This window comes from Sphaeramia orbicularis, chromosome 3 (genome assembly GCF_902148855.1).
Source record: "Sphaeramia orbicularis chromosome 3, fSphaOr1.1, whole genome shotgun sequence".
NCBI lineage: Eukaryota > Metazoa > Chordata > Actinopteri > Kurtiformes > Apogonidae > Sphaeramia > Sphaeramia orbicularis.
The window spans coordinates 19,389,698-19,401,955 of NC_043959.1; the positions used below are offsets into that span (position 1 = coordinate 19,389,698).

General features: G+C 38.6%; 1 pseudogene; it reads right to left on the reverse strand.

Annotated features, from left to right (window-relative positions):
• Positions 1–3,766: 3,766 nt before the first annotated feature.
• The window catches only part of LOC115417167 (sodium/potassium/calcium exchanger 1-like), a 25,127-nt pseudogene continuing 16,635 nt past the window's right edge, over positions 3,767–12,258 (reverse strand).

A 12,258-nucleotide genomic window follows, 5' to 3' on the forward strand; every position in this document is an offset into this window, starting at 1 on the left:
AAAAAAGAAAAAAAAAATGGTCATAATATAGTATGATGAAAAAAGAAAAAAAAAAAGGTCAGTATAGTATGATGAAAAATGAAAGGATGATGAAAAAAGGAAAAAATGGTCATAGTTCGTCATAGTTTCATCATAGTATGATGAAATTTTTTTTAAAAATGGTCATAGTATAGTATCATGAAAAATGAAAAAAAAAAAGTCATAGTATAGTATGATGAAAGAAAGGAAAAATGATGTTCATAGTATAGTATGATGAAAAATGAAAAAAAAATTATCATAGTATAGTATGATGAAAAAAAAAAAAAGTCATAGTATTGGGATGATGAAAAATGAAAAAAGAAATGGTCAGAAATGGTATGGTTTTTCATCATGCTATACTATGACCATTTTTTTCCCTCTTTCATCATATTTTAATATAGTATAATATGATGTAAAATGGATATAAACTGGTCATAGTATATATACATATATATATATATATATATATATATATATATATATATATGTATGTATACACACACACACACACACACATATATATATACATATCATCTGATGAAATGTTCCTGTAATGATGCACAAACCACTGTTTCACTGTTAGAAAAATAATTTATTGCAGCATGGATTTTTAAATTGGAAATCTTAACAGTTTTCTTTTTTGCATCCTCTTCAGTCCAACAACAGAATGGACAAAGAACATGTACACGACACAGACGCCATATCCTTCCGCCATAGTTAGGTCCACATTTCCACAGAAGTCACTTTCAACAGCAGAACACTGATTTGGACACAGTTCAGAACACAGTCAACACAGAAAACACAGGTTGCATCAGTAGAACCAAGGGCTGCACAGTGAAGGTGGAACAGAACCAGTGTTAGAACCCACGACTGGACCCACATCAGCTCTAAATACTCCGGTTAAAGGAACAGTCCACCGCGGAGGTATAGTCCTGCACGGCAACATTAAACCCATAGTCGTGTATCAGCTCAGACTGAGTTTCTAAACGTTCACAAATGTTGAAAAATCCAGCTCTTGAAAAACTATTGAATCTGAAAATGGAGAAATTCTAGAAAAGACTGAAGTTACATGTACATTTTCACGTGTGGTCTTTGTTTACATCTGTGTACAAAGCAGAAAATTATAAAAACAAACAAAAAACAACAACTCAGATCTTAAAGTGTCATTTTGATTTTCAATAACTCCAATAATTCTAGGATTTCTATATTCTGCTCATACGTTCAAGTGCTTGGACTACACACCAGATGTCATTTATTTCCTCCTATTTTCTCAAATACAGCAAATTACTCAGATTTTTTTCTTTATTTTTTTTTTTTACCATGATCCAATATTTTAGGACATGATATACATGACACGACTTGAATATTTATTTATTTCATTAACTAAAGGCAAAAAATATTAATTTCATATGCTCTAATTCTATGCTGATGAATGTCTCTTCTGCGTCATTACGTGAATGTATGAATGTTTTGAACAGATAAACTGCACTAATAATAGGTTTGTTGTTTTAGCACAATTTTAAAGAATGCACTGGAAAAAATCTAAATCTTACCAAGTGTATTTTTTTTCATTTCTAGTCCAAATATCTCATCACACTTAAAATAAGACAGAATCACCTAAAGAGTAAGTTTTCAGTGAGATAGAAGAACTGATTTTTAGACAATAGGTCTGGAAAATGCTATTTCAAGAGATCATACCTAGATAATTTTCATCTGTTCCATTTTTTTGCTTAATTCAAGCAAAAATATCTTGTTTTAACTTTTTTAACTTGTTTTTAGAGGGGCATTTTTTCCAGTGTGCACAGTATATTATGACGTAAATATGCATTTCTCAATCTCTAACAAGTTAAAACTGACAAATAGAGGAAATATTCCATTAAAAAGAATTACAAGAGACTATTTTGCGAGACCTCTTTTTGCATTGTACGTGTTTTAAACTCTTCTATGCAGATGATATGGGATTTACAGCTCTAATCTGTTGTTTTGCACCAAGTTTCATTCAACAAACGTCATATGTTTATTTGTTTGTGTTCATGTCAGAGGTCAAAGTATTCAAAGTATAATGTGAAATTATGTTTTTGTGAGTTTAACAACATAATATTTCCTCGTATCTCATTCTAAAAGACTTTTACTAATTTGGATATTGATAAAGGTAGTTGTTGTAAATTTGTCGGTAGTTTTTCACTAATTCACACAATCACTCTTTGAAAAGTTCCGCTATTTATGGAAATTATTCTGTTCAAATTTCAACACTGCCCCCAGTGGGGCATAGGGGTCTCAAACATGCGTCCTGGAGGCCAAATGCATCCCCCCAAAGGTTCCAATCTGGCCCGTGGGATGAATTTGCAAATTGCAAAAATTCTACTGTCTTGAATTAAATTAAGCAAAAAAAAAAAAAATTGTTTGAATTAAGGAAAAAATGTTGAATTAAGCAAAAAAATAAACAAGTAAATTTAGCAAAAAATCTTGAATTAACAACTTCAAATTTTTTTCGTTGCTTTAGTGCAAAAAATAACATTAAATTAGGAAAATATTTACATTTACAAACTATGCTGTAAGAATAAAACATGAATAACCTGAACAAATATGAACAACCTGAAATGTTTAAAGAAAATTCTGCAATATTTGAACTCTTTTCTGCCTGTTCCTCAGTGTTTAGTGTCTTTGTAGATCCGGTCCATAATGCACATGGACAAATGAAAAGTGGAGGCAGAATACTGTTAAATTTGCACTTATTTTTCTTGAGAAATTTCAGTTTTTTCAGGTTATTCACATCTTTTTTGTTTGGATAGTTTATAAAAGTATTTTCATAATTTAATGTCTTTTTTTTCTTTACCCTGAAACAGGGGTGTCAAACTCATTTTAGTTCAGGGGCCACATTCAGCTAAATTTGATCTGCAGTGGGCCGAACCAGTAAAATAATAACAGAATAATATAGAAATGATGTCAACTCCAAACTTTTCTCTATGTTTTACAGTGAAAAAAGTAGAATTACATTATGAAAATGTTTACATCTACAAACTATCCTCTCAAACAATGTGAATAACATGAACAAACTGAAAAAATGATGTAATTTTAACACTATTATGCTTTAGTTTATCATTTCCACATGTTCATTATAACTTACAGATCACAGTGGATCTACAAACACACAAAAACATTTAGTAACAGGTGGAATATTATTGAAATCGCACTTCTCTGAAGACATTTCAGGTTGTTCATATTTGTTCAGGTTATTCAGAGTTTTTGCGAAATTATACTTTGTTTTAGTGTAAATACATGAAAACATTCAAATTTACGAAGACAAAAAACTGGAGTTGTGAGTATTTATAAGTTATTATGAGATTGAATTGTTCTGAATGTAGAACCTGAACTAAAAGGATTGTTCATGTCTTCAGTGTAATTTTTGCATTTCTCAAATTCATCCCAGGGGCCGGACTGGACCCTTTGGAGGCCTGAATTTGGCCCCCGGGCCGCATGTTTGACACCTGTGCCCTAAAACAAAGACAAAAAACTGCAGTTGTCATTATTTATCAGTTATTCTGTTATTATTTCACTGGTCCGGCCCACTGCAGATCAAATTGGGCTGAATGTGGAACCTGAAGGAAAATGAGTCTGAGAGCCCTGGTTTACATGATCAATAATCATCTGATAACTGATCAGATTATTAGTGTGGACGTAAACGGACTCAGTGTAGAAATGAACCCGGTAGATCTGCCTCTAAACTCTACTTCATGTTCGTTTTTTCTTTTCTTCAGTCTTTGTTTTGGGTCCGAGGTTCTCAGACCCGTTTACGTAGAGTTCTTCTGGTTCTAAAACTAACCCGTGGGTCTGAAGGTCTGCTGACGGGGTTTTGGACACGGCTCAGGTGTGGACCGGTTCCACCTCCTACGTCCAGTTTGGATCACATGACCACGGTCAGATGGACACGGGACAGACGAGGACGCGGTCCTCCAACAGGACGCTGAGGACCAGGAACACGAAGTACAGTACGAACATGGTGAGGCCCAGTTTACGGCTCATCTTCCACCGACACACGGCGATGGAGATGATGACGAAGAGGAGCATGAGGAAGAGCAGCACGATGGCACAGAACAGGCCGTTGGAGCTGACGGTGACCGGCTCACCGTTATGGAGCAGAGTGTACATGAGCCACGGAACCGGCAACCTGAAAGGAGAACACACGGAACAGGAAAGGGTCAGGAGAAACCAGGAAATATTGAATAGAATAGAATAGAATAGAACAAAAATAAAATAGAATAGAATAAAATAAAAAAGAATAAAATAGAATAGAATAATAAATTTAGTCTATAATAATATTAACGTATAAAATGTCAGCGTGAACCTCTTTATTAAAACATTTTTCAGATTCTGATTCAACCTGATTTTTAACTAAACCAGTCCAAACCCAAAGCCATGGACTGGGACGGACTGGTCGTCACTCACCCCACAGTGATGTCGAAGATGTTACTGCCCACTGAACTGGACACCGCCATGTCTCCCAGACCTTTACGGGCCACGATGACACTGGTGATGAGGTCTGGGATGGAGGTCCCGGCGGCCAGGATGGTCAGACCCATGATCTCCTCTGAGATGCCCATGGTCTCACCCACCTGGACACAGGACACCACCGTCAGCTCAGGACGCACACTTTACACTTTGTGTTATAAAAAGTCATTTGTTTTAGGTCAGAATTCAAAAGTTGTTCATTTTTGCATGATTTTTAAAACTCTGTTCTGTATCTGATGATGCATTCAGGGGCTTTCAGGAAGATGAGCCTTTCCACCAGTAAATTTGAATTTACCACTGTGTTGTGTTCAAGTGCTTTTGTTGTCATGGTGAAACATGAGATATTTATGTAGTGTGCATGCATATATATATATATATATATATATATATATATATATATATATATATATATATATATATATATATATAATGTATTTGTATGGATGTAGTATATATGTTTATTCATATGGATATTTATGTAGTATATATACATATATATATATATATATATATATATATATATATATATATATATATATATATGTATATATATATATATATATATATATGTGTGTGTGTGTGTGTATATCTATCTATCTATCTATCTATCTATCTATCTATCTATATCTATATCTATTTATTTATTTATTTATTTGGGGGGGAGGGGGGGTGTTGCTCAATTTTAGACACGTTTGTTCAAAATAAATTCATTCATTCAAATGAAAAATGCCAGACACTTTATGGTGACCTGCTACTTGGGTAAAACTTTGGATAGGTTAATTCATTATAATTTTATGTTTTTTTTGTAAATTGTGTATGCTACAAATGTGTAGAATCATCAGCTAACAGCAGCAGAACATTAATAAAAGCATTGTTTATCATTCATGATTAATCCGTCATGCTCTGCCCTGTTGAAAAGGTCAAAGGTTATTTCCATCTCTGCAGCTCACAGATCAAGATTTTTTTCCCAGTTCTTCAGTGAAAAACAGGACATGAAGGGGATAATTCCCATAACACATGAAGGCAGCACCAGCTGAACATGTGACTGAATGATGGTAGAAGAAGAGTGGATTTGTATGAACAACACTGAAAACAGAGGATAAGTGTTGATTTGAACCATCTAGAACATTCCTCCTCAGCCAGAACCACAAACAAACCACAGCCTTCAGAGGACGACAGCAGAACCAACACTTCTTACATTAAATGGAGTCCCACTGTGGACACCACTGTCCTCTGTGTTTAATGGACATTAAAGCTGATGTGTCTGATGTGTGACCGACCTGATGAGCCCACCACACCATCAGGTAGGAGAACACACCGATCCACAGGATGGAACCGATAAAGGTGATGACGAAATACCTCCTGGACACCTGAAGAACACAGATCACATGATCAGAGACGCTGGACGTCTGACATGTAAACACCTGCAGAGGAAACACTGGTTTGTAGTTCAATCATCTGAATAAACTGATTATGGATTTTTGTAAAGCTGAGTAACTGTGTTTGTGTCATTATTTAGTCCAAGGGAATAAAAAATATAATTATGTAAACAACAGTCTGAGGACCTTTCTGCTTTAAAGGGTCTATATGCAGTATTTCTACATGTAAATATTAAAAAATACTTAAAATCTCATTAGTATTTAAATAAAGATCAGTAAGTTCTGCCAAAGATGCAGATGATTTGATTTGAGGTGAATTTATGTCCAACGACAGGCTGGTGGATACATGTGACCACTAGAGGGAGTAGTGAGTCACTCTGTAGGTCAAGGCCTAGTTGAGGATGAGAACCAGAAAGAAACAACTGTCAGTCAAAGAAAAGAAGTGATAAAATAGAACCACTGGACTCAGCTGGAAATGGAAAGAATGGAGTTTGATGTTACATGTCAGTGTTTCTTCTACTCAGGTGCGTTTGATAAATATACTGATATAATGTCAACTATCAGCTGACACAGTGTTTGTGTAGACTCAAATAGAAGATATGCGAAAACTAGTAAAACACGAATAAATACAAGATCTGTCAAACCCGATCAAACAGACACACAGTATTAAGTTCTAAAGGTGTTCTGGTTCTGGTTCCAGACCGCCCCCTGCTGGTCAGAGTTTGGAACATCCATACTACATAGAACCCAGCGGTTCTTCTGTCTGCTTCAGTGATGGAACCCTCCGCTCATGTTTCATTTCCTGTCTTCTGTCGGTTCCACTCACCACGTTCCTGACGTCCGGCAGTGTGAGCCACAGTGGGAACACGATGGGCAGCATGAACAGGTACGAGGCCTGTTTCCGTCTGGTGTCCGGCCATTCCAGAGACAGAGGCTCGTTCTCCTCCTCCTCTTCCTCCTCCTCTTCCTCCTCCTCCTCCCCCCCTTTCCCCTCCCCTTCCTCCTCCTTCTTCTCCTCCTCATCCTCACTGGTTTCATCATCACTCTCATCAGAGTCGCTGCCTTCCTCTCCGCTGCTTTCTTCATCTTCTTCATCCTTGCCGCCTTCACCTCCTTCACCACCGCCACCACCACCGTCACCGCCGTCACCACCACCCTTGCCACTGCCCTCACCACCACCTCCCTCACCGTCGCCACCACCACCTGACCCTGCAGCTCCTGATGCCACCTGGAAGAGAAGAAGGACATGTTCACCAGGCAGATCCCAGCTCACAGAACCAGGGCTCGTTTCTGGGTTAAACAGTGAACGCAGCCGTCTGCGCGCCTTTGAACGCAGATAGTGAGCGAACGATGGGTCGGCGAACGCAGAGGCTTAACGAATGCAAAATCCGTTTCTACGCTCGTTGCGTTGCTAAGCCATCGTTCGCTCACCATTTGCGTTGAAGGGTGCGCTAAACAGGTGCGTTCACTATTTAACCCAGAACAACGCTTCTGCTCCCACTGTTTCCAGTCATCTGATCTGACAGCATTATGTTTATGTTTATGTTCATGCATTTGGCAGACGCTTTTTTCCAAAGAGACTTACAGGGGAAAACCAATTAAATCACTCAATCAATCAAATTTTTTTTATATAATGCCAGATCACAAAAAAAGTTATCTCATGACACTTTATATATAGAGTTGGTCCAAACCAGACTCTGAGCCAATTTACAGAAACCCAACAGAATCCTCCAGGAGCAAACACTGGTGACTGGTGACAGTGGAAGGAAAAACTTCCCTTTAACAGCAGAAACCTGGAGCAGACCCAGACTCCTGGAGGATGGCCGTCTGCCTGGACCAGTTGGGGTTAAAGAGAGAGAGTAAAGAAGGAGAAAAAGAGAGAGCGATAGAGATAGAGACTGGGGGAGAAGGGGGGAGTAGGGGAAGACACATGGAGGCAGTTGAGGATAAGTGAGTGGTGATCAGATGAGGGCAGGGAAGAGGCAGGACCACCGCAGCAGGTCCAGAGATAATCCTGGAAGATTATTTCTGGATTATGGGTAGAATGAAGAAGTATTAGAGGATATCTGTGACCTCCGCCCTTACCCTCACCTGTCTGGACAGACCTCCTCACCCTCATCTGACTATAGGTGGACCCCCTCAGCTGTCTGCATGCCCCCCCCCCCCCCCCCAACGCGCACACACACACACACACACACACACACACACACACACACACACACACACACACACACTGAACTGAATTATTTACGCATACATATCGTGCGTCGGGCCGGACGTCTAAGGATGACCCCAGTTATTCCACACTGGTGACTTTATGAACAGAACTCTAAACAGTCACTGAAGGACCAATAAAGGCTCCAGTCTCCAAGAACTGGAACTTTCTGTCAATTGATTTAATGTTTCAGACTTTACAGGGTGGGGAAGCAAAATTTACAATGAAGATTTAGTTGTTTTTTCTCAGCAGGCACTACGTCAATTGTTTTGAAACCAAACATATATTGATGTCATAATCATACCTAACACTATTATCCATACCTTTTCAGAAACTTTTGCCCATATGAGTAATCAGGAAAGCAAACGTCAAAGAGTGTGTGATTTGCTGAATGCACTCGTCACACCAAAGGAGATTTCAAAAATAGTTGGAGTGTCCATAAAGACTGTTTATAATGGAAAGAAGAGAATGACTATGAGCAAAACTATTACGAGAAAGTCTGGAAGATACTATTAAAGAAGAATGGGAGAAGTTGTCACCCGAATATTTGAGGAACACTTGCGCAAGTTTCAGGAAGCGTGTGAAGGTAGTTATTGAGAAAGAAGGAGGACACATAGAATAAAAACATTTTCTATTATGTCAATTTTCTTGTGGCAAATAAATTCTCATGACTTTCAATAAACTAATTGGTCATACACTGTCTTTCAATCCCTGCCTCAAAATATTGTAAATTTTGCTTCCCCACCCTGTAAATTGTTAATCATTATCATATGCCAGACTGCAGAAATAAAAAAAAAAAAAAGCAAGTACTTTTTGTATTTTTTGGATCAAAAAAATATGGTTTGTTTACATTACAAACGTGGCATTTAAAGGGTTAAAAATATGACAGTTTTTGAGTATTTGGTATTTTTGTTTATGGCTCAAGTTGATGAAATACAAACAAACTATGAAAAAATGTTGCTATTACTACAAAACTGTGCATATTACGTGCTTTCAGTGATTAGGACGTACCTCTATGGGCGGGATACCAGAGGGTTAACACAACATTACATGAAAAACACAAAATAAACGCAAAATCAACCCTGTTTTCCAGAAAAAAAAAAGGCTTCTGCTGCTCCAGTTTTAGTGTAAATGTCCCGCCCCCTTTCACCTGGACCTGGACCTGGTCTCCGCCCCCAGGTGACGGCTTCAGGAACCGGATCAGCCCATACCTTAGAGTCTGTGGGCGTGTCAGGCTTCTTCTTCTCTGGTGTGTCTTCAGCTTTGGGAGGCTGTGAGGTGGAGGGTTCGGCTGCAGCGCCTCCTGGTGGACTGACAGCAGCACCGGCCTGTTCACACTTAAACTTATGATCGGCATCTGAGGAAAAAGGAGGAAACCACATGAACCACGACAGAGCAGGAAAGAAAGGAAACAAATGTCAGTTCAGTAAAGTCTGTTTTAAAAGACCTGTTAAATAATACTGAGACTACTTCCATAATCATTCACAATTTAGTACTTTGTTCATGTTTTATTTCATTGTATACAAGTAGATATGGTATTGAATTTATTTGGAGTATGTGGAAGTTGTTTCTTGGGTCTTTGTTTATGATGTTACACTTGGAAATACAGATTTTTAACATCAATGAAGATTTTTACCCGATTAAATACAGGAAATATACATATAAATTATGTTTAAAAAAGTGCAAAAACAACTCCTGAGAATCTACAAGGTAAAAAAAAAAACTAAAATCACACACGACAAAAAATATTCTGTGCCTAAAATATAGGATGGACGGACGGACAGACGGACGGACAGACAGACGGAGGGACAGATGAATGGATGGACAGAGATGGATGAACAGACAGACAGACTGCAGCAGCAGAATGACACACAATAGAAACAGAATAAAAGAACAAACAATAGTAAAAAACAGAGTAAAGTCCAGTTTAGTCTAAAGCAGTAGTAGTGGTAGTAATAGTATTAGTGGTAGTAGTAATAGTAGTAGTAGTGTTAGTAGTAGTAGTAGTAGTAGTAGTAGTAGTAGTAATAGTGGTCGTAGTAGTAGTTGTAGTTGTAGTAGTAGTAGTAGTAGTAGTGGTAGTAGTAGTAGTAGTAATAGTGGTAGTAGTAGTAGTGGTAGTAGTAGTAGTAGTAGTAGTAGTAGTGGCAGTAGTAGTAGTAGTAGTAGTAGTAGTGGTGGTAGTATTAGTAGTGGTAGTAGTAGTAGTAGTAATAGTGGTGGTAGTAGTAGTGGTAGTAGTAGTAGTAGTAATAGGGGTAGTAGTAGTAGTGGTAGTAGTAGTAGTAGTAGTAGTAGAGGTAGTATTAGTAGTGGTAGTAGTAGTAGTAGTAATAGTGGTAGTAGTAGTAGTAATAGTAGTAGTGGTAGTAGTAGTAGTAGTAGTAGTAGTAGTAGTAGTAGTGGTAGTATTAGTAGTGGTAGTAGTAGTAGTGGTAGTAGTAATAGTGGTAGTAGTAATAGTGGTAGTAGTAGTAGTAGTAATAGTGGTAGTATTAGTAGTGGTAGTAGTAGTAGTAGTGGTAGTATTAGTAGTAGTGGTAGTATTAGTAGTGGTAGTAGTAGTAGTAGTAGTAGTGGTAGTATTAGTAGTAGTAGTGGTAGTAGTATTAGTAGTAGTAGCAGTGGCAGTAGTAGTGGTAGTATTAGTAGTAGTAGTAGTGGCAGTAGTAGTAGTAGCAGTACTAGTGGTAGTAGTAGTAGTGGTAGTAGTACTAGTGGTAGCAGTACTAGTGGTAGTAGTAGTAGTGGTAGTAGTATTAGTAGTAGTAGCAGTGGCAGTAGTAGTGGTAGTATTAGTAGTAGTAGTAGTGGCAGTAGTAGTAGTAGCAGTACTAGTGGTAGTAGTAGTAGTGGTAGTAGTACTAGTGGTAGCAGTACTAGTGGTAGTAGTAGTAGTAGTAGTAGTAGTAGTAGCAGTACTAGTGGTAGTAGCAGCAGTTTTGAATGATTCTGGCTGGTTCTTGGTTAAGCGTCACTTCCAGACATTGCTTTGGTCTGGTTTGGATCACAGCGTATATTTTTTCATATTTATTCATATTTGTTTTTGTGGTTTGGACTAAACTTCTTTGTATTCTTCATGTTCATAGCCACCTGTTTAATGGGTTCATTGTAAACAGCTGATGTGGTTCCTGTCTGATCATGTTTCTGTCAGTGGTGGGTCTGAAAAGCTGCAGCTCTGATTGAGTCCCATAAACACACTGGGGCCCATCTGCATGTTAATCCTGGTCCTGATTGATTCAGGTCCTCGTGGAAGCCTCTTCAGACCCTCAGAGCTGAAGCAGCTCATTACTCTGCACCGTGACGCACAAACACAAACGCTGAGAGTCTCTGATTACAGAGGACGAAGCCCTTCAACGACCACGTCTGTGACCCACCAAAAGACCAGAAATCAGAGATGAAAGGAAAGGACGAGTGTTTAGAAGAACAGACAGAAGACGAAAAGCATGAACAGAAACAGAGGGTTATCAGGTTTTACTGTCAATAAATACCATCAGTCAGGAATGAAGGGAGAAGAAGAATAAGAAAAAGAAGGAGACAAAGAAGGAGAAGAAGAAGAGGAAGAAGAAAAAGAAGAAAAAAGAGACAAAGGAGAAGACGAGAAGATGGAGAAGAAAAAGAAGAGAAGAAAAAGAAGAGAAGATGAGGAAGAAGAAGGAGGAGAAGAAGAGAAGAAGAAGAGGGAAGAGAAGAAAAAGAAGAGAAGAAGAAAGAGGAGGTCGTGGGACCAGAGCCGCTCTTCAGCTCTGTGGCTAATGTTAGCACTCTGTGGCTAATGTTAGCAGCTCTGAGGCTACTGTTAACAGCTCTGTGGCTACTGTTAGCACCTCTGTGGCTACTGTTAGCACCTCTGTGGCTACTGTTAGCAGCTCTGTGGCTAATGTTAGCAGCTCTGTGGCTAATGTTAGCACCTCTGTGGCTACTGTTAGCAGCTCTGTGGCTAATGTTAGCAGCTCTGTGGCTACTGTTAGCAGCTCTGTGGCTAATGTTAGCACTCTGTGACTATTGTTAGCAGCTCTGTGGCTAATGTTAGCAGCTCGGTGCTAGCAGCTGCAGACGGAGCCTCAGACCACCGGCCACTGCACCCACAACCGGCATGTCAGTGTGACCCATCCATCTGGATGACTGGGGGTGGGG